At 35.9% G+C, this 23564-nt stretch overlaps 1 long non-coding RNA gene and 1 pseudogene across 2 annotated transcripts in view; one reads left to right on the top strand and one right to left on the bottom strand.

The window, feature by feature from the left end:
- LOC143650117 (uncharacterized) overlaps positions 1-16454 on the top strand; it is a 39708-nt gene extending 23254 nt beyond the window's left edge. The window contains exons 2-4 of one of the 2 annotated variants that reach the window (XR_013159381.1): positions 14545-14642; positions 15469-15713; positions 16044-16454. This is a non-coding gene — a long non-coding RNA (uncharacterized LOC143650117). The remainder of the gene's footprint in view (positions 1-14544; positions 14643-15468; positions 15714-16043) is intronic. The other variant, XR_013159380.1, reaches the window with a different exon arrangement.
- Positions 16455-17059: 605 nt separating this feature from the next.
- On the bottom strand, positions 17060-17229 carry LOC143649505 (small ribosomal subunit protein uS14 pseudogene; annotated as a pseudogene).
- Positions 17230-23564: the final 6335 nt, after the last annotated feature.

The following is a 23564-nucleotide window of genomic DNA, read 5'->3' as shown; positions in this document are numbered from 1 at the left end:
TGCAAGAGATAAATATTTAATTCATCTAATTTAAAATAATATCTAATTTTAAGGAACATTCTGAAACCATTGCTTAAAAAAATTGACTTGAAGTCATCACCTCCAAGTTGAATATAATATTTATTTAGGTCAGGATCTTCGATCTATATCTCATTTACCATATTTGAATCCTTAATTCTCTAATACCAGTTTGAGTAATAGTCCATTGTATAGGTTCCATCTTCAAGTCACCAGTCAATGTGAAATGACAGGCAGTGAAATCAGAAGGGTTTACTGGCAGGAAGATAAAAGATATCAAAGAATGCCTGCATGCCTTGTAAACAGCCAGAGTTTATAAACTATATATTAAATAAATATTTTTTTGAGCACTGTGCTAGGCAATGGAGAAAGTAACCAAAATAATCATCATTCTCAAAAATTGTCACTGTTCTCAAAATACTTATGATCTGGATAAGGCAGGTTGATATATCCAGAACTACAGGAGCTGATAACAATAAAGCATGTGCTTCTAAATGCCACTTTCCCAGTAAAAGCTAATATATGCCATTTTATTACTCTTCACAGCCTCCCTACAAAAGGTATATGCCATCTCCGTTTTACCACTAGACCGTTAAAGCTCAGAGAGGTTAGGTTACACGGCTATAATTTACCTTATTAAGTGAAAAGACATCATTTGAACCCAAGATTGTCAGACTCCCAGGACTGAGACCTTTCTTCATACCTGGGTATTTCCTTTTCTTGGGAATGCAAATTATCAAGTCAAATTTTCTACCAGGGACATTGAGGTGAACAGGTAAGACTTCACAAAGAAGGCATCTCTTGGAACCGGAGAATAAATTTTCAAGGCACATTTCATTGGCTAATTAAAAAAGAAGTCCTGGAGTGTTGCTAGGTAGTTTATATTTTATTCCATTTCAAGTTGGGAATATACCTTGCTTCAAAGCTTTGTTTTTGTATATATTCTTTGGAGGATGGATCACATTGTAGGCAATTTGGAGAAAATGTTTATAGTTGTGCAGGCTGAGAATCTGGTCCTTCCCCAACACATATTTTAATGTATAGCAAAACACAGCCACAAAACAGTCCTGCTGTTCATGATGCAAAACTTGATTCTGGGACACATAAACAAGAGTGTAACTATAGGAAAGATTAGTTAATTCTCATAGTTCTTTGCATTTGTAAAGTCTTTATTAGAGCCTCATGCTTAGAATTGGTCAAAACAATTTAAATAAGACACGGAAACGGGAGAATCCATAGGAAAGAGTCAGGAGTGACACAAAGATTATTGAGTTTACCTTATGCAGGAAAAGTAGAGCACAATTCAACAAACACTCATGTGTGAGATAACACAATTGGAAAGGCACAAATTGTGAGCTCCAAGAGAGCTGAACTCACATCTGTTTTGTTAACTGTTGTGCCCACAATTCTTTTTCCAGCTCTGGGTACATAGTAGTGGTTCAGTCCATATATGATGAATTGAGTCAAGGGCCTTAGAATCTGATGGGGACACAAAATTAAAAGGAGGCTTGCAATGCTAGCAACAGGAGATAAGTGATATAAAAAATACACAAAGAAGAAGAGAAGAGATGATTCATTTTGACTAGGTCATCAGTTAAGGCTTTATGGCAAAACATGGCATTGGAGATAAGATTTGAACTATGGGAGAACTTCTATGGGTCAAAGAGACAATGGACATTTCTGGCTTTGGGGTCAGCCTGTGAAAGGACATGATAATATTCTACTGTATTGATAGAATGCAGAATGATAGCTCTCTGATGTAAGTTTTGTGACTGGTGGTTAAATATAGAGAAAATAAGACTGGAATTAAGTTGATCTCAGGCTACAGAAGATTGGACTGCTATGTTAAGAAGTTTGCTTTATTCTTTAGATGTTGGATAAACAGAGCTAATATTTATTAAGCTGCAGTAATATCTAGTTTTATAGTGAGTAAATAAGCAATTTACAAACATTGTCTTACTTAATCTTCAAAAGCATGCTGAGGCTCAGAGAGTTTAAGTAATATTCCCAAGGTCACATATCTAGTTAATAGCATATCTGGGATAATAATCTAGATCTGTCTATCTCCAGGGCCAGAGCTGTTAACCAGTACACTAAACTGCTTTATTATCAAAAGGTTTTGAACAGGGAAATGATCTGATTAGAATCATAATGTAAATTTGAAGGATGTATTAAAAAATACAAGAGAATGGAAGTAATGAAACCAGTAAGATGGTCGAAGCAAAATATCATTTGAGGTATATATATATACCTGTTGGAGTAAAAATAGGGACTAGGTATAAAAACAAATGTCAAAGTGAATCTAACATGGACTCTAATAGCTTGACTTTGAGGATGTAATTGTCTTTAGTTCTATTGGCCAAATAATTCCAATTCTCTCTTTTTCTAGATACGTAGATTGCACTTTCTGTCCTTCTATAGTGAGGTGGGTTCAGGTGATTAGTTCATGACAAGTTGTGCATGGAAGTGAAGTGTTTTAATTTTTTACCTGAGCACTCAGTTTCCAGTGTAAGACTCTCCAGTGTGTTCTTTTTCCCTCTATCATTGTGACTGGCTGTATCTGGGAAGGTGAATGCTCCGTTAGCCTGAATGGCAATGAGGAACAGTACCTGTTGTCGCATAAGAGATATGATCTGTGAATGAGAAAGAAACCTCTGCCACCGCAGACTACTGAGATTTCATTTATTTATTTGTGTGGTGGTTTGAAATTGTATGTACCCCAGAGAACATGTTCTTAAACACAGTTCAGTCCTGTGGCTATGGACCCATTGTAAGTAAGACCTTTTGGTGAGGTCCCTTCAGTTAAAGTGTGGCCCAGTAGGGGGTTTAATCCTGTTATTGGAGTTCTTTTTAAGCAGAACGAAATTCAGACAGATAGAGACAAATTTAATGGAACCAGAAGAAAAAGGAGAAGCCCTGAGATGCCACCATGTGCACTGCCATGTGACAGAGGAGCAAAGGATTGAACATATCTGGCAGCTAGCTTTTTACAGGAAGAAAGCCTCACTTTGCTGATGATTTGAACTTTCTCTTAGCCTCAAAACTGTGAGCTAATAAATTTCCATTATTGAAGACAGCCCTTTGCATGGAATTTTCTTGAGCACACAGAGACACTAAAATAATTTATTATTGCAGTAAACCTAGGCCATCTTGACTAATATAAGGCATGAGGGAACTAGCTAACACTTATTGAGCTTATACTATGTGACATGCATTTTTGATCAATTATTTAGTTCTCAAAGAGAGTCTGTTTCGTAGAGTCCATTATTGTCCCTATATTTAGGTAAGAAATCTGAGGCATGGTGCAGTTAAGTTCAGTCTTTAGCCCTTTCCATTTCACTTTATATTTCTTCTCTGGGTTATCTCACCAGCTTCCCAGCATCAACTATCAAGTCTCTATACCAGAATCCCCAAATGTACTATTCTTGCTGTACTTACATCACATTGCTGTAATAAATTACTACAAATATAGTCATTAAAAACAGCACAGATTAATTTTACAGTTCTAGACATCAGAAGTCCAAAACAGGTTGACCAGGCTGCATTCCTACTGTAGGCTCTAGGAGAAAATCTAGGCAGTTTTCTCCTAGTTCCCATGTTCTTTTGCATTATGTTACCCATTCATGATGTTTTCTGTTAAGGATGACTGGGATAATAGCTATACAACATTAGTGGAAAGGAAAGGGGAGCAGTTTCCTTGAATGTATGTTGAGAGATGATTTTGCTTTTGAATGTTTTTAAGTAGAAGCAGAAGCAGTAAATTGGGAAATTTAATGTAAATTTAATACTTGGAAGAAAAGTCAAACTAGTTTAGTAGACAGCATAATGGCTCTCCACAGATGTCCATATCCTAATTCCCCCAATCTGTGCATATATTACCTTACGTGGCTAAGGACTTTGCAGGTGTACCTCAGTGATTAAGTTAAAATCTTGAGATGGAGAGTTAATCCTGGATTATTTGAGTGGGCCCAATGTAATAACAAGGATCCTTAAAAGGGAAAGAGAGACAATGTGATCGAAGGAAGCATAGGTCTGAGAGTCAGAATAATTTGAAGATGCTGCATTACTGGCTTTGAGAGTGAAGGGAGGGGCCATGAACTCAGGAATGCAGGTGACCTCTAGAAGCTTGGAAAGGCAAGGTAATGGATTTCCCCCCAGAGCCTACAGTAGGAATTCAGCCCAGTCGACCTGTTTTAGAATTCTGATCTCTAGAACTGTAAGATTAATCTGTGCTGTTTTTAATGACTACGTTTGTAGTAATTTATTATGGCAATGTGAAATGAGTAGAGCAAGAATAGTACATCTGGGGATTCTCGTATAGAGACTTGAGAGTTGATGCTGGGAAGCTGCTGAGATAACCCCGAGAAGAAATGTAAAGTGAAGTGTAAAGGGCTAAAGACTGAATATAGGACATTTATAAGTTGTTTTCATGAGGAAGACAAGGGAAGGAGGCATAGTCAACAGCAAGAAGGTGAATTGGCAGTTTTGTGAGGAGAGAGCTAAAAATGGGATAGTTAGAGATCTGCCATGAGTTTGGTGCTGTGCTTTCTGGAAGGAACAGTGAAACTGATTCAGAGGCTAATCACAAAAATAAAAATCTAAGAAAAATAGGGCATGCTGGTGTGGAGCTCAGCTCCAGCAGCTCAGTAATAACAACAATAATAAAAGTGACCAACATTTTATTGATCATTTTTCATATGCTAGGTACTATTCTAAGTAATTTACATGTGTTAACGTTTTTAAACCTCAGGACTGCTATTTAAGGTATGTGCTATTATTAGCCTTGTTTTGCAAATGAGGAAATCATTTGCTGCAAAGCAGAATTTTAAGTGCAAGAGTTGAGATATAGAACAGAGAAAGCTTTACACAGAGTCTGCAATCTTTCTTTCCTCCACGTTTCTCATCCCTCTCATACCTCTTTCAGCATGTCAAATTCATCCTTTTCTACAGAAAAATTGCTCCCTCCATTCACTGGGGAGCATGTTTGTCTGCATTTCTTAGATTCTTCTCCACTAACTTCATGGGTACAAAGCAAATGATTTGGCCTGTGGATATTCCTTGTTTCATATCTCCCCACTCTGCTACTAGCTCCTGCCTCCATCCAGCCACACTTACTTCTTTACTGTTCCTTGACTATGCCAAGCAAGCTACTATTCAAGTATTCTACTGGAATTTGCCCCCGCAAGATAACAATAATAATAATACTTACAGATTACTTCGTATGCTCAGCTGCCATTCTATGGGTTTTTAAGTAACTCATTTAATACTCAGTGTCAAGTCTCTGAGGAATACAAATGAAGGATACTAATTTATAGAAAGATATCTTACTTAATGTCACAGTTAATAAATGGCATAGCCATATTCAAGCCTTAGCAATTTGGCTTCAGTGTCTGATTCATTATGTCTTCATTCTCTCATTTCTTTCAGGACTCTGATCAAATGCCACATCTCAAGGGCCTGGACACCTTATTAAAAATAATACCTCTGATATTCTCTATCACTTTTTCCATTCTCTATTTTCTCCTAAGCATTTATCAGTACTAGGCATTCTGTTATAACTTGTGGTTTATTGTCTGCATTCTCCACTAGAATGTAAGTTCCATGAGAACAGAAGCTTGATCTGTTTGTATAACTACCTGCCATGTAGTAACATTCAAATATTTGTTGGATGAATTGAATGATCAGATTATTATGTGGCAAGAGCTGTTCTAGATGCTTAGAATATCTCAAGGATCCTTGTCTTAGTATAATTTGCATTATATGGGAATGGAGGAAGACAACCAACAATATTCATAATCTGAAGGTAATTTTTTTAGTATGTTTGAAGGTGATAAATTCCTTGGAACAAGAAAGAAGTAGAGTAGGGATATTTTAGTTTGCTAATGCCGCCAGAATGCAATATACCAGAGATGGAATGGCTTTTACAAAGGGGATTTATTAAGTTACAAGTTTACAGTTCTAAGACCACAAAATATGTTCAAACTAAGGCATCCAGAGAAAATGGTTTAATTCCGAAGAAAGGCTGATATCTGTCAAATGGGAAGGCACGTACATGGCTGGTATTTGCATCCGTTCTTGGCTTCTCGTTTCAAATGGCCCTCCTAGCCCATGTGGAGCCTCCTGGCTTCTGGCTTCTGGCTTGCTTAGCATCTCGTGGGAAGGCACATGGCCATGTCTGCTGGGTTCTGAATCTCCAAACATCCACGTCTAGGCATCTGCTCTCTCTGTTGGCGCCCCAAACATCTTCAGTACTCCAAGCATCTCCAAAAATCTGCCTCTATGTAGTTTCTGAGATTTCTCCAAAATATTTCCCCTTTTAAAGAACTCCAGTAAACTAACTAAGACACTCCTTAAATTGGTGGGTGTCTCATCTTCCTCTAGTCAAAAGGTCACATCCACAACTGAGTGGGTTACATCTCCATGACAACAATCTAATCAAAGTTCTCACCCACAATTGGGTGTGTCACATTTCCATGGGAACAATCCAATCAAAGTTTCCACTGTAAGCAATAGGTCTCCCCTCAACAAGATTGGATTAGGAGAAAGAACATGGCTTTTCTTGGGGTATATAACAATTTCAAACTAGAACAAGGGAAAAATAAGATCAGGAATGTTGTGGGGGAAGGGAGTTGCTAGTACCAAATTGAAACTTGAAAGTGAAGGAGGAATCATGTAGATAAGGAGCAGGGGGGTAAGACTTCCAGGCAGGAAAAAGTAGCCACTACAAACTTGAGGCTGGAGCTTGACTGGAAAGCTGTCACTCAGTCATGAGGAAGAAGCCAGAGGTAGGAGCTGAGATGAAGGAGGTCAGAGGCAGAGAACAAAGAGACGGGCAGTTCACATATAGGAGGCTTCCTGTAAGTTTTCGGTACTTGAACAGAGCAGTTACTTGATTTACTGAGTGAATAAGTGAGTGAACGATTATAAGAGAAAAACTCTATCACATTAGCTCCAGCGAAAACAGCAACAGCCGTAAATCCTGGGATAGACTCTGAATCTCTTCTTCAGGCTTGTGTCTATCTCTGAACAATTACCATGACCAGTGTTTTAGTTTGTAGACTATCGGAATGCAATATACCAGAAACAGAATGTTTTTTAAAAAGGGAATTTGTGAAGTTGCAAGTTTATAGTTCTAAGGTCATGAAAATGTTCATATTAAGCCAAGGCTATAAATATGTCCAAACTAAGGCATCTGGGGAAAGATACCTTGGTTCAAGAAGGCTGATAGCATTTGGGTTTCTCTCTCAGATGGAAAGGTATATAGTGACGTCGGCTAGTTTTCTCTCCAGGCTTCTTCAATGACTTCCCTGGGGGTGTTTTCTCTAAGTATCTCCAAAGGTCTCTGGTTGAATGGGCTGTGTTGGCTCTAAAGCTTTTTCAGAAATGGTTCCCTCTTAAAGGGCTCCAGTAAGCAACATCACCTTGAATGGATGGAGACACATGCCCAGAGAACCATGTAATTAAGAATTACTACCCACAATTGTGTGGGTCATGTCTCCATAGAAACAACAAAAATGATTCCACCCAACAATACTGTATTAAAGGACATGGAATTTTCTGGGGTACATGATAGTTTCAAACCAGTACAACCGGGAACTTAGGTACCAAGCTTAGCTCAAATTTGTTCAGTTGTCCACTTCTCAAAAGAAAAAAAAAATCACTGTGGCTAGAAAGGTGGAACTATGTAGCAGGCAGTGGTTCAGTGTCGTAACATTTAGTTTGATTGAAAGAGAATATGTTCTCCCGAAGTTGTAATGGGATCCCACATATGGCTTGGAACAGTGGATATTAGCAGAAGAATAACCTGGCGAATAAAATTCTAGTTAAATTATAAATGTCCTTTCATCTCTTTAAGTTATTGGGAAATATCATGTTTGATGTGTGGAATCTACTTCAGATTATCTTTCATTAAACTCAGTGTTCTAGGCACTTTGGACATAAAATTAATTGACCAGGACATGCCCTCAAGAAGCTTGCAGTCTAGTGAGGCAAAATATAAGCAAATCACTCTAATAGGATGTGCTTCCTGCCATAATGGAAGATGCACTGACTGCATGTATGGGAACATACATGCTGGATAGGGCACTTAGGTCGCAATTTTCATGTCAGCGCTTCAAGAAGTATTGTTCATGGACTTACCTGTATTTGAATCACCTGGGAAATACTTATTAAGATGCAGATTTCTGGGCCCCACTCCAGACCTATTGATTAAAAATCTGTAAGTATGGGACATAGGAATTTGCTTTGTAACACGTGTCCTAATGATTCCCAGCCACACTAAAATTTGAGAACTACTGCCATATATTCTTTCTTTACTGCAGAGCTGCCTGGTAACAGTGCTGAGCGCAAAACCAGCTGCAATGAGCTGGTTTACAGCTGAGCCAAGTCACAGGGGAATTGCATGGTAGTCTCTGCCATAAACCGTACACATCTGAAAACTCAGCACTGAAAATAGAACAGCAGAGGCCCCCGGGCTATTCTTCAGATTTTAAGGCAACGCTGTGGATGCCTGTGTTTAGAACTTAAATATTACTCTGGGTGATATGGGTCATTATTTTTTTATTGTCCATTGTGACTTAATTATTTTTCAAAACACCAGGCTTTTGAGAGAGTCATTCTTTGACCACTGATAGCCACCTGTAGTTTTCCTGAGGGTCAAACACTCAAGCTAACCTGATTGGGGGTTGGTGAGTCAACCAATACTTTCTTTACATTTGAAAGATTTAAAAAAAAAAATCTATCTTTTCTGTTGTTGTTAAAATTTTGGTCATAGACCTTACTTATTTCTCCATACAAAAAGTATTTACCTGAGGGATTCATTAAGGAATCGACTCTGGTGATGTTCAGTACTGATATCCAGCCCTTCAGTCTTGTTCTCCAGGATCATTCATTCATGTCTCTTTATTTCTTCTGTCATTTCTTTCACTATAGTCTGTAGGCCTCATGTTCTCTACTCTAGCTTAATTCAATATATTCTTATCTATAATATTCAGTACTGATGTCTGATAGATATTCCTAAAAAAAAACTCTATAATGCGATGTAGTAGGCTTGTTGAGAAAAGGAATGACGTTTTGCTCTGATCACCTTAAGTATAAGGGGATTAATGCAAGCAATTGTCTACTTTCTTAGTCTCCCTTGTGGCCTATGTGGTTTCATGAAATGTTTCACTCTACAAGTTTCCTTAGTCTAACCCATACTCCTTCCTTATCTTTCCCGTATGCAGCCAGTCTGATTGACTTAATTAATCATCATCATTTATCTTGGGAAGATCCCTGTATCACTGAGGTCAGTACCACCCCGAAACAGTCGTCAGCTCTAATAAAAGAACTTCCTATCTTAGCTTTCCTGAGCAGGAGTCTTTTGTTGAGGACGTGTGTAACTTTCTAGCTCAAGACGTTACAGTGACTCTTTGTTATGGCCACAAAAACTGTTTAAAGAGGATTTCACCACACTGGTCTAACTCTCAATTTTATTGCTGACTACTCTCCAATATGAAACCACTGCCATAACTAGACCAATTTTCTTTCAATTGCTTCCATCTTTCCACCTCCATACCTGAGCCAATAATGCTTATTCCACCAAAGTGATGCAACTCTCTAATTTACACCAATCAGCACCTTACCATAGAGCCACAATTCAAGCATTCTGCAAGGATCAGGTCCTATCACCTTCAAAAGTATCTGCGAGGATCTTCTTACATGTTTATTTCCTCTGTCATTACCCATATGTAATTATTCATGTCATCTAATTTGTGTATTTTTTAGAGTCTTTCTTCTCTAATGGGCTTCTTTATGGGTGACAGTATTGTCTCAGCACTGTCTTCTTTTATTAGGGCCGTGTTTTACTGTGTTTCTGTGGTATAGTGCTCAGCCAGGTTCTAGACTTATAATCAGTGCTCAAATAATCATTGTGCAGACAGGACAAACTAGGATAAGCAATTGTTAAATACCAAATCCCCTGAATTATTGTCGTAAGGGGTATGATTAGCATCATATAATTGGTCAATAGGGAACTTATTTTCAGTATGGATTCCCTGAGTGAGTTATTCTTTCTACCACCCGAAGTGGATTTACTAACCTTCCTCATCAGTGCATCTCAAAAAAGCAATTGCTGATCTGGCTAAAGCACAGAAGTTAAAAAAGAAAATTCTTTGAATGAAGTAAAGGGCGTAGCTCATGAAAAAAATAGGAAGGGAAAGGAATTTAAAGCAGAAAAAAATGACTTAAAAAAGGATGAAAACAAGACATTCATGGTGTGATTTGGAGATTAATTGCATCGAAGCAGAGGTTTTATACGCCACAACCCCACTTCTGCACTGGTGGTAAGGGTATGGGAGCGGGAGGCTTGAGATATCCTCACCAAACCTTTGTGGAAAGATGACTCACGTTAGAATGAAAAAGGGAAAAAAATTTAAAAGGCATAGAGAAAGCATTCTTCAGAATATACAGGAAGAATATTAAATACACATGAAAATAAATGTATTTGAAAGAAAATATGTAGGTATCAGTCACTGATTTTTTTTTCATTCACTATTATAACTACGTTTCCTAATAATAAAAGTAAACTGCTCATGTGTGGATGATTGATTTAAAAGACTTAGTAATGAAGGAGCTGAAACAAACATTGGCAAGTCTGGTACCAAATGCCACAAGATTAGGTTTCTACTGGGCACACAGACGAAGATGAGTAGGTCTGTGACAAGAGTAAGGAAAAAGGGATTCAGACTCAATAATTTGTTTTTTTAAACATATTTTCTTTTGGTCTTCCTGCTGAAAGTTTCTTATCAGTACCTATATGAGCACATTGACATTGTAACTCATGTTGTATTAAAAATTGCTTTATTATTTTGTGCTTGGTTATATAAATTTCTGTCATTCCAAATAATTCATTATGTTCCTTCTCATACAATCTTCATTAATTGCATGCCATGTCTTGTTATTGATTTTCTTTCAAATATTTTTATATATAGATAATAGAATTTAGCCAGTCTCATTTAGGTTAGAAGAACTTTTTTACCACAGTACTAGAAATGCAATGGCTAAAAAAAAGGAACTTATTTGTTTGTGTAACCTGAAAGTAAAGATTCATACACATTCGAATCTTGGGACTCCAATGATGTGACCATAGCTTTCTCTTCATCCTGTGACTCTACTTTTGGTTGTATATAGCTTGAATGTTTTCTGCTCCAGATGCGCATCTCCTATGTGGCCAGTTAAGGCCACCAGTGGGCAAAGATCCACATATCCCCAGCTTAATAACAAAGGAAATATACATTCTCTCAGATTTCTGTTTTCAGAAAATGCTCTGATTGGCCCTGCTGGGAGATGTAATTTCTATGAAAAAATCACAAGGGCACTAAGTTTTATGATTATTCCAGTTGTGATTGTGTCCCTTCCCTCTCCCAACCCCTGACCTCCAGTGTCCCAAACCCTGATCCCCGCACCAGGTGGTACTGGCCACCACATGTTACAGCACTACAAGATTACATGTATTAATGGAAGAATGCTCCAAAAAATTATGTTGGCAATTTCAAATAACATATACTTACAATTATGACAAAATAAGTGAAATGAAGATTATGGTTTGTGAATTGGGAACAAAGAAGTAAGCAGTACCTTTGTCACAGGATGTCATCCTAACAAGGTTAATTTTTGCATGGTGGTACTTTGTTAAAGGCTGTATTTTATGAAGATAAGTGCAATAAATCTTCGATCTCATATAATTTTCTTCAATATGATTTTTCTACTTTCCCATCAAGAGATAGAGTCTAACTCCTCCCAACCCCTCAAATCTGGACTTTAACCTATGGAATATATAAGAAGTAAACACAGCAAGACTTTCGAAGTGAGGTTATAGAAGTCTTACAGATTCTGTTATGGTCTCTTGGGATGCTTATTTTAGGGATTTTCTGGATCCCAGAAATTATACAGTGAGAAGCCAAATCTGCATAACTTGACCAAGAGAAGATACTCTGATGGATAGTCCTAGTGATGTCCTAACTTTCAGACACCCCAGCCATGGCACCAACTTGGATGCATATCCTACAGCCCAATTGTGTCACTTTCAACTGAGGCTCTGGACATAGAGGAACAAAGATAAATCACACCACTCTGTCTTGGTTGAATTTCTGATGCCAAAATTAGAAGGTATAATAATATGACTGTTCCTTTGTGCTACTAAATTTGAGTTAGTTAGATAACAACAACATGCTTCTTGTTCTGAGTGCTCAGCTCGGGTATTTTCAGAGGAAAGAGAATAATTTTGCTCCTGACATTTCAAACAGAATTATTTCAAGTGAAAATAATATATTCTGAAAGTATCATTATCATAGAGAGATTTAACAGACAGAGGTGGAGACAATTAGATAAATAATTCTAAAGAGATAAATTTTGAAGTAATAATGTCAGAGAAGAATATTAATTAGAAGAGATAAATTTAAAATAAAACTCAGGAATGGAAAGTTTAGTAATTACAAGAACAATATGAGACTTTCTTGATTGAAGTATAGGGGTAAGAATTGAGATGAATTTCAAAATGAGGCAGTTTGTTGGGGTCTTGAATGCTTTAAGAAGTTTGAAGTTAGATGAGAATACACAGGAAGGATTGTTGTGATGACCCAGCATTTCCACTTTTGGTGGAAATGCTTTGTATTGTTCATTCTGGCAGTTTGGGTCTTCATCCTTCCTTGGACTTTAGGCAATGTCTTTATTGTCTTTTTTGACTTCATGTTCCGTAATCACAGGCCACTCTTTTTTCTATTCTAGCATTTTAAAATTGATTCTCATTATCAGGAACAACACCTTAAAAAGAAGGTTTGAAAACAGGTACTCAGACAAAACTTTGTGCCCAAATGTGTATAGCAACAATATTCACAATAGGCAAAAAGTGGAAACACCCAAATGTCCACGACAAATGAATGAATGAACACTATGTGGCATATCCATTCAATGGAATATTATTCAGCCATGAAAAGGAATGAAGAACTGATACTTACTACAGCATGGATAACCTTTGAAGTCATTATATTAAGTGAAAGAAAGCAGACATAAAAGGACATATATTCTACAATTCCATGTATATGAAATATCTGAAAGAGACAAATCCAAAGAAACAGAAAGAAAATTAGTGGTTTTCTGGGACTGGGAACAGAAAAGGAATGGGAAGTGACTGCTTAATGGGAAAAGCCTTCCTTTTAGAGGGAGGAAAATGTTCTGGAGCTGTATAAAGATGATGATTGCACAGCATTGTGAATGCACTACATGTTCATAATATTAAATTTTAAAAAATCAAAATTTGAAAGTAAAGGGTTATATGAGATGTGAGGACTTGAAAAAATATGAGAGAGAATGTAAGGGTAACCTAATAACTAAAATGACTTAGAGTGAGGAGAAAGAGAAGAGGCAAAAATAATAATCTCATCAGGTAGTGACTAGAGAGGGTGTCAGAAAGCAAGAACAGTTCAGGATACATATTAAACATGGAAGAAAAAATAGGCATAATTGTGAGGCTGATTGTAATTTGGAATCCATCATAAATTCTTGCTTCCACTAGATGATCAATAACCACAATAATTCCAGAGTATGACTACTGTTAGTACTGGGGGACAGCTGGGAGAGCAATTTTTTCAGGGGATTTCCAAAGTTAATGTTCCAATGTTAATGGTATTCAAAAATTGCTGTAAAAACAAGGATGTTTCGCTTGGCATATTTGTGATTTTTAAGGTTTTGCAGATAGGTCTTGCAAATCCTGACTTTAAAACCAAATTTATTGGACTATGCTGTATTTGATGTAATGGACTTAGGTTTAGCACTCAAAGTCCCCAGTTACTAGGGATAAGGATTAGAGCAAGTAACAGTCCAAGAACTTAATTTTATCACTGGGAAGCTATTAGTTGAGTTTATGTTAGAGTAGGATGAAGAAATAGATGTGGAAATGTTTTTCCCGTCATAAAATTCTAGACAGATAAAAGATTCTTAAGATGAAACTATATAGTTATTTCTGAATGGTTCACAAGAATAGGTTAGAATAGTTCAGTTGTATCAAAGGAGTTCATTATAAAGGTAAAGCCCTTTAGTAGTGACCCAACTGAGTTGGTATCTTGGATTCTGTGTGGGTCTATCAAGAGAGGGGTAGCTTTGCCCAGATTGAAGATTGGGGAACACAGGTAGATAATGTATCAGAATGTATCCATTTTATTTGGAAGGAGCCAGGAATGGGCCTGGAGGGACCAAGGAATATGTAGAGATCATTTTGAGTCTTAAGGTAAAAGAGGAATCAATGAGCAGTCAGAGAAACAGATTTAGATAGACTGAAGGAACAAAGTCAGAAATGTGTCAGGGACCATCAGTAGGAGAGTCGCAGTATGCATTATCTGTGTTCTATTGGTGAAGAGATTCCAACCCCGAGGTCGTGGCATTCTCACATGGGATTACTTAGCTATTAAGAGCTACAACTTTTTCATTTTTTCCATTCTTAAAATTGCTATAGTTGATATTTGTCTAAGAGAATTCCTATTCATGTCTTAGGTTTAAACTAAGAGCTAAGGAAATATAAAAGCTACTGCTGTAATTGGCTCAGCACTATTGACAGCTCCCTCTCTACACATACACAAGAGATGCTGCAGGTACCATATATAAAGCTTTTATCCCCAACCCCAAACCCAGCTATTATAGTTTCCTCTTTCCATTTTGAAATCCCATTGCATCAGAAGTAGTTCCACCCCCTTGCCTGTCTCCTCTGTACTGTCATTCTGTTGGGATGGGTCTTCATCCTTCTTTGACTCTAGGCAATGTCTTTACTGTTTTCTTTGACTTCATGCTCCATAACCCCAGGCCACCCTTTTTCTATTGAAGCATTTTAAATAGATTCCCATTGTCAGGACCAACACCTTAAAGAAATTATCTCAGTTATGGCAATCACATACACTGTTAGGCAGATGTTGATGTAGTCAGATATATTTCAGATCAAACATTGAGATTATTTCCTGTTATCATGTGTCATGTGAGTGTTGAATCAGAACTTTAACAAGTAGTACTGTATATTTGAAAGTAAATAGAGAATAGATTATGGGTACAAATTATAAATAAAAGATGCAAACATGTTTCTTACATTTGAAAATGTTTTTTACTTCCTGGCAAGTGAATTGCATTTTATATCAACTTGAAAAAATTTCACTAAATTTCTAAAATGAACTTGTTAAATTTGAAAGAGTACTAATTTACAGAAAAATTGAGAAGCTAGGACAGAGAGTTTCCATGTACCTCATACCCATTATCCCCCACTTTTAACAATAGACACTATTGTTAGTATGCTAGTATACGACAAATGTAGTATGGTACATTTGTCACAATCAGCAAACAAATACTGATACTTTATATACTACCTAAAATGCATAGTTTATTCAGACTTTCTTAGTTTTTGCCTAATGTCTTTTTGTGTGTGTGTTTCAGGTTCCATCCAAGATACCATATTACATTTAATCATCATGACTCTTTGGACTCCTCTTGGTGTGACAGTTTCTCAGACTTTGTTTTTTGATGACTTTGACAGTTTTGAAGAATACTGGTCAAGATTTTTGTAGAATATTCCTCAATTAGTAATTGTCTGATATTTTTCACAAAATTAAACTTGGATTACAGGTTTTTGGGAGAAGACTACAGAGGTGAAGTGTCACTTTCAGCACATTATATCAATGGTAATAACTATCAACGTGACTTTTCACGGTCAATGTTGCCTTTAATGACCTGGCGGGGATAGTGTTTGACAGGTTACTCCCTTTCTATACTGTAATCTTTGGAAGGAAGTCACCATGCTGAGCCACACTTAAAAGTGGGGAATTAGCTTCCATCTTCTTAAGGTAGAATATTTTGAGAATTATTTGGAATTTTTCTGCACGGGTCATTTGTATAACCCCCTATTTATTTATTGTATCATTTATTCATGTCAGGACAGACTAATATTTACTTTGCACTTTGGGTTATAGTTCAATACTGCTTTATTCATTTTGTTTTTCAAATTATTACAGGTTGGACCATTGAGAGCTCTTTCAGTTGGTTACTGTGTCCCTTTGACCTATTTTTCATCATCATGGACATTGTATTCTGTGTGTGTGTGTGTGTGTGTAAGTGTTCACTTGCATACTTCCTTGTGATACAAGTTACTCCAGATTTGTCCTGTGTATTTACTACCCCAGTTCTTGAATAAGACATTTCTCCATGGAGTCCTAGTTCTTTTTATTGGGGAATGGTACTGGGAACCAAAATCTGAGTGCTAGATGTGCTCATTGTTACTGGGTTGTAATCACTTCTAGCTGACAGAGCCATGAACTAGATGTGTGTTTACTAACCCAATTACATGCACATATCTATAAATATTTCTGCATGTAGCCATCTCTACCTATTTTAAGTTTGTATTGATGTCCCCGACTCTAATGCATTAACACATAATCAATCCACATTATTCATGGGTTCTGTAATTGTAAATTTTCCTACTTTCTGAAATATATGTGTAACTCCAAAATCAATGCTTGTGGCACTTTTGCTGCCTTTCACAAACATGCACAAAGCACTAAATCTTTGAGACCCCCAATGCATATGTTCCCAACTGAATTTGGAATAGTTGAGGCTCTGCCTTCTTGTTTCAACTCTCATACTGTAAACAAACATCTTTTCAGCAGTATATTTAGTGGTATGATTTTTTTTCATTTTCGTGCTATTTCTTGTTGACTTCACCATTTAAAGTGGACCCCAAGTGTAGTACTGAAGTGCTGTGTAAAGTTCCTTAGTGCTAGAAGCTGTGATGTACCTTACAGAGAAAATGTGTATTAGACAAGCTTTGCTTAGGCATGAATTATACTGCTATTGACTGTGAGCTCAACGTTAATGAATCAACAATACATGTGAATTATAGTGTTTTTCTTAAGACTTCTAAAACCAATTTATTCCAGTAACATTCAAATAATCATAATTTTAGTTTTCTAGTTTTATTTTATATACAAAGAGCTAGTATTGTTTCCTTAGTCAGGCAGTCTTGGAAGGTCACTTAGTCCAACTTGATGAAGCGTATATCCTTTGTGTACTGATGGAAATATTGCAGCATGTATTGAGGCTGCATTTCCCAATCAGACTGTGCTGGTCTGAGCAGAAGGGGCAAGACTGGAAGCCCTGGCTGAATTTTTGAGGATGGCTCCAGCAGAGTTGCTGGCGACCCATCTTGTTTTCAGGGATGCAATAAGGAAAAGGAAAGAAATCAATTACAGTGTTTTAAAACTGAAACACACATTAAAAAAAAATCACATATTGATTGGTTGACAAAAATATAACCTGAGACTTGCAGGCCAACTAACCTTGTAATTCCCCTAGGAATATTGACTCACTAGTCTCTAATTCAGTGTTCATGGTGACTTTATAGAATATAACTACCATGAAAAAGAAGAAACAATCATATAGCATCTTTTCACTGAATTGTCCGGTTCACTTGTATATGGCCTCGGAGTTGTTAACCCTTACCTCTGTGGGAAACAACTTTATCAATGAGAGCATGGTTCTTATGTGTGGTTCCTTTTTATTTTTAAACATACAGACTTCACTCATTTTCAAAGCTACTTTCAGTCAGTGCCTCCTTCATCTACCTAGCTGTTTCATGCATCTGTAATTCAGTTAGATAGTTTTGTAAGATTCCTCATTACACTCTGGGATCTATCAGTCTTTAAAATGTTTTTTTTTCTTTTAATTTACCAGTACTAAGGTTTAATCCTTGTGCTATAAATTTTATGGATTTTGAAAAGTGTATAGTGTCATGTATGCGCTATTTTAATATCATATAGTAGTTTCACCACCCTAAAAATTTTTCTTACGTTTTACCTATTCCAAACATTTCTCCCCCTCACACCCCTGGCAAACCCTGATCTGGGGTTATAGTTTTGCCTTTTCTCGAATGCCATATGCATGGATTCATACATGTGTGTAGCTTTTTCAGACCGCATCTTTCACTTAGCAATATACATTTAAGGTACATCCAAATTGCTTGATGGTTTTTTCCTTTTTATTGAAGGATAACATTCCACTGTATGTACCACAGTTGTTTATCCCATTTACCTAAAGAAGGAAAGCTTAGTTGTTTGCAGTTTATGGTGATGAATAAAGCTTCTGTAAACAATCGTAAGCAGGTTTTTGTATGGACATTACTTTTCAAGTCAATTGGGTGTATATCCAGGATATATCAGGAGTGTAATTGCTGGTAAAGCTAAGATTAGCTTTTTAAGAAACTGTCATACTGATATATATCTATTATATTATAACTTTATACCTACTTACATCCACTTATACACACTTACATCTATTTGTTCATCTTGTTAAAACATCTAAATTTTTTCTGAATTTTTTTGTTTGATTATTGTGTCCCTTACTGAAAATGGTATGCATTATCATTTTGGATTTTTGTATATCTTTTTAATTCTTCAACATTTGAAGGAAGAGTTATTTGCTATTTGAATTGATCCATTATTATAGGAAGTAAAGTCATATTTACACCTTAAAAGTCTATCTTGAATGTTATTATTATGGCTTATCTTTTGTTTGGTGTTTACATGTTATACCTTTTCTATACTTTCAATTTCAAACTTTTTGTATCTATACATTTAAGATATATCACTTATATTTTTGTCTAGTCTGAAAATCTTTGTCCTTTAAGGGAAGTATTTACTATGGTCAATTTTAATGTAACTTCTGATTTAGCTGACTTTAAATTTATAAACTACTAATTTCTTTGAGTCTAGTGTTGCCCCTTTCCTACCTACTCATGAAGCTGTCGCTGTCATCTTCAAAAAATTGTAAATCTTATCTGATTACCTCACTTTCAACATTTCTCTATCACTCTAAATGTCATCCAAATATTTAGATATTTAGAATATAATTCTAAATTGTTTCTTTACCAGTCTTTGTTTGATTTCGAACTTTTTGTAGGCAAAATCTGTGTCTTATTCATCTCTGTATCACTGGGTTCTTTCAGAGGGTCCTGTTCTGATGGTGTTGAATAAATATTTTTAGATTAAATGAATGGCTGCAAGCTTGGCTGACTGAGATAGATTGCATTAGTTTTGCTGATATAAGCTACACGATATAATAAATGCTCATTTCTTCAAGAAAAAGACTATCTGTTTTAAATATCATGAAATTGAATTTAAGTCATATGTGGTATTGACGATATTTACTAATATTGAAAAAAACATATTTTGTGACTTTAAAGGAAATTATATTTCCTCTTTTTCTATCAGAAAATAAATAATAAATTATAGTATAAGTTTTTTTTCGCATGGGCAGACACTGAGAATCAAACTTGGGTCTCAGGCATGGCAAATGAGAACTTTGCCTGCTGAGCCACCATGGCCCACTTAGTATAAGTATTTTTTAACACAAACTTTTCTAAATTTTTGACAGGAAAAGTATTAAAATTGGTAAAGTTTTGTGCCTTGGCATATTTGTCTTTGAAGATTTTTTATATTATTACGTGTGATTCTTTATAGGATGTTATTTATCTCTTACTTTGTAGAAAAGAGAAAAACTTCATACATGGTCTTTCCTTCACAGACATATCTTTCCAATAATAGTGGCAATTCCTTCAAGTTAGCTGTGATTTCTTCTTATAAATTAGCAATGTTTTAAGTTGTCTATTGTGGTGGTTTGATACTGTGTGTACCCCAGAAAATCATGTTCTTAAAGTTAATCTATTCCTGTGGGTGTGGACTTGTTAGTTGGATGTTTTGATGAGGCTGCTTCAGTTAAGATGTAAACCACCTCATTCAGGATGGGTCTTAGTCTCCTCTGAGTGCAGTCCTTCATAAATGGTATGAATACAGAGAGATTGAGAGAGAGAGAGAGAGAGGAGCCACGATAGCAATAAGCTTAAAGCAATAAAACCTGGAAGAGAAGGTAAGCAACCAGCAGATGCTGCCTGGTGCTTTGCTGGCTGGCAGAGGAGCCAAGGATTGCTAGCAGCTGGCCTTCCAGACAAAAGTATTGCACTGATAGTGCCTTGATTTGGACATTTTTTGAGCCTCAAAATTGCAAGCTAATAAATTTCCATTGTTTAAAGCCAACCCATTTCAAGGTATCTGCTTTCAGCAGCCTAGGAAATTCAACATTTGCTTTTCTGGGATTAGGTTACTACATAAAGATCTCATTAGTCTCCTTTAGTTTATGCCACTTTCAGAATGTCACCTCTTGAAAACAAACCTAACTAAATGAAAAATGGCTGTCTGTCTTCATATCAAACCTATTAGTGGCTGTAGTGACACCAAAAGGGAATCACCACCTCTGAGAGACAGGGTGTTATAGGAAGCAGGTTAAGTTTTTGGTGGTGGTTATTTTTCCTTATAAAAAGAACAGAGTAAGCTACGGCTAAGGTCACATGATGATGTTTGCAATGCAATAGGCTGTGGTGCTTCAATGGCTTCAGAAAACACCACTTTCTGTACATAGGATTTTCTACTCTTCCCCTATTATCACAAAGCTTCCCCTGCTGGGTCTGTAAGATGGTTAAGTCTGTTTCAGTAGGCTGTAATACTCTCATCTCACTTGGAAGTGTTGCACACAAATCATCCATTAAAAAGGTAGACTAAAAGATATCATTGAATGCTGTTTTAAGGTTCGGTAGATGCTTTTTCAATTTTGTGTAGCTTCAGGGGAGGCATCTCTGCAAACTGCTTTCATTTAAAGCTTCTCTCATTTCCTCCCTAATCCATAAATTCATTTTCCTTTGAACACAACTTCATCATTTTCCTTTCCCCTTTGTACATTTCCACTACGAAGCAGTGACCTAATAGTTCTTTAATCTCTGGGCAGCACCAATTTTATTTCAGAATCAGTCATTTTATCTTAAAAAGTTCCATATATAGATTTGGTCTAGATGAATCTAGGCTGAGTGCACAGCCCATTAAGCCATAGCTTTTTTTTTTTCAATTTATAAATAGCATTTTTTTTCCTTTATATAGAAGTGGGTTTACAGAACAAATGTATGGGATTCCCATGTACCACCTACCACCAACACCTTGCACTGGTATGGAACACTTGTTACAAGTGATGATAGCATGTTTTATAGTTGTACTTTTAATTAAAGTCCATGGTTTAACTTAGGTTCCCTGTTTGTGTAGTGTAATTCCGTGGATATAAAAAAATCACGATGTATATAATCTAACATTTCCCCTTTTAATCATATTCAGATATGCATTTCAGTACTATTAATTGTGTTCACAATGTTGTGTTACCACCACCATCATCCATCACCAAAACCATTTGGAAAGGTCATAGTTGTTTGACACAGGCTGTCATGGAAAGAGACAGAATGACATGTTAAAAATGACAGGTTTACGTTTAGTCTCGCTAAAAACATAGAACTTTTGAAGTAGATTCCTAAGTTTTCTAATGTTAAATATTTGTCTCTTCTTATTCTATTCACAGTACTATGTAGAAATAATATTCTATAAATGGTATCAACTGCCTAGAGCAGTTCCAGAGCCTGACATAATTATATAATCTTAAAAATGCTTGAGTAGGCATAAACTTATTTTACTAAATATTAACTAATTTGTGTCAGTTTAGAAACATTCTACAAAATTATCAGTTATAGTGAAATTAACAAAAACATATTTATATGCCCTTTTATAAAGAGAAAATTTGTTCATCTAAGTTTTAGAATTATACTCTTTTAGAGCAATAAATATTTTCAAGTATGTTTTAAACTTGAAGCTATTTTTAAAATGATGAAATGAGTGAAAAAAATCATGGATTTTTTATAATAACTTTAGATTATATTCTTATAACTTTGAATATAGAATTAAGATCAATTTATTTATACAGGTTCACCTAGTTTGAAATTTGTCCATATATTATCTAGGGCAGGATTTTGGCTAAATACGCATACCAGTCTATACGGAATTGAATTCTGTGGCCATAATCATTCAATCATCTTATGTTCTGTGGGTAATCCATTCCCTTGATTTACCTCTTAGTAAAGTTAGCGTGTCCTCTTTCATTATTGTTGTTGTTTATACAAAATAATACCATATATTCCTAGATTAATTGAATATGAAGAGATATTTCACATCTAATAGATGCTAGGCTTAGAGTTTCTTCTCAAACACATTACTTATCAATATTTCTGAGCAATTCAATTGATAAAGTTAATATTTATGGATTAGTGATGATAAAAGTTGTGCAAATTCTGTGCTGTATTATAGTACTACTAACCAAACTTTGTTGTGGGAGGTCTCGCAATTCTTAATTGGTGTACTCAAGGGAACAAAAAATATTCTGAGTTAAGAAAAAAAAGTGTGACAAACTATGTTAAATTAACATCAGCATTTTGGTTTGTGTATGTTTTAAGGCAGCTATGGTTCTCAAAACTATCATTTACTAAAAGTAAAAACAAGCTATTCAAGTCTTAACAAATTTAAAAAGATTGAAATCATACACAACACTTTCTCGGATCAGAAAGGAATGAAGTTGGAAATCAATAATAGACGGAGTGCCAGAAAATTCACAAATACGTGGAGGCTCAACAACACACTCTTAAACAATGAGTGGGTCAAGGAAGAAATTGCAAGAGAAATTAGTAAATATCTCGAGGCGAATGAAAACAAAAACACAACATATCAAAACCTATGGGACGCAGCAAAGGCAGTGCTAAGAGGGAAATTTATTGCCCTAAATGCCTATATCAGAAAAGAACAAAAGGCACAAATTCAGGAATTAACTATCCACTTGGAAGAACTGGAGAAAGAACAGCAAACTAACCCCAAAGCAAGCAAAAGGAAAGAAATAACAAAGATTTGAGCAGAAATAAATGAAATTGAAAACATGAAAACAATAGAGAAAATCAATAAGACCAGAAGTTGGTTCTATGAGAAAATCAATAAGATTGATGGGCCCTTAGCAAGATTGACAAAAAGAAGAAGAGAGAGGATGCAAATAAATAAGATCAGAAATGGAAGAGGAGACATAACCACTGACCTCACAGAAATAAAGGAGGTAATAACAGGATACTATGAACAACTTTACGCTAATAAATACAACAATTTAGATGAAATGGACAGGTTCCTGGAAAGACATGAACAACCAACTTTGACTCAAGAAGAAATAGATGACCTCAACAAACCAATCACAAGTAAAGAAATTGATCAGTCATTCAAAAGCTTCCTAAAAAGAAAAGTCCAGGACCAGACAGCTTCACATGTGAATTCTACCAAACATTCCAGAAAGAATTAGTACCAACTCTGCTCAAACTCTTCAAAAAAATCGAAGTGGAGGGAAAGCTACCTAATTCATTCTATGAAGCCAACATCACCATCATACCAAAACCAGGCAAAGATATTACAAAAAAAAGAAAACTACAGACCAATCTCTCTAATGAATATAGATGCAAAAATCCACAACAAAATTCTAGCAAATCGAATCCAACAACACATTAAAAGAATTATACATCATGACCAAGTAGGATTCATCCCAGGTATGCAAGGATGGTTCAACATAAGAAAATCAATTAATGTAAT

This window comes from Tamandua tetradactyla, chromosome 11, assembly GCF_023851605.1.
Source record: "Tamandua tetradactyla isolate mTamTet1 chromosome 11, mTamTet1.pri, whole genome shotgun sequence".
NCBI lineage: Eukaryota > Metazoa > Chordata > Mammalia > Pilosa > Myrmecophagidae > Tamandua > Tamandua tetradactyla.
Note: the sequence above shows the minus strand (reverse complement) of the source record. Positions and strands in the feature narration are given on the sequence as shown.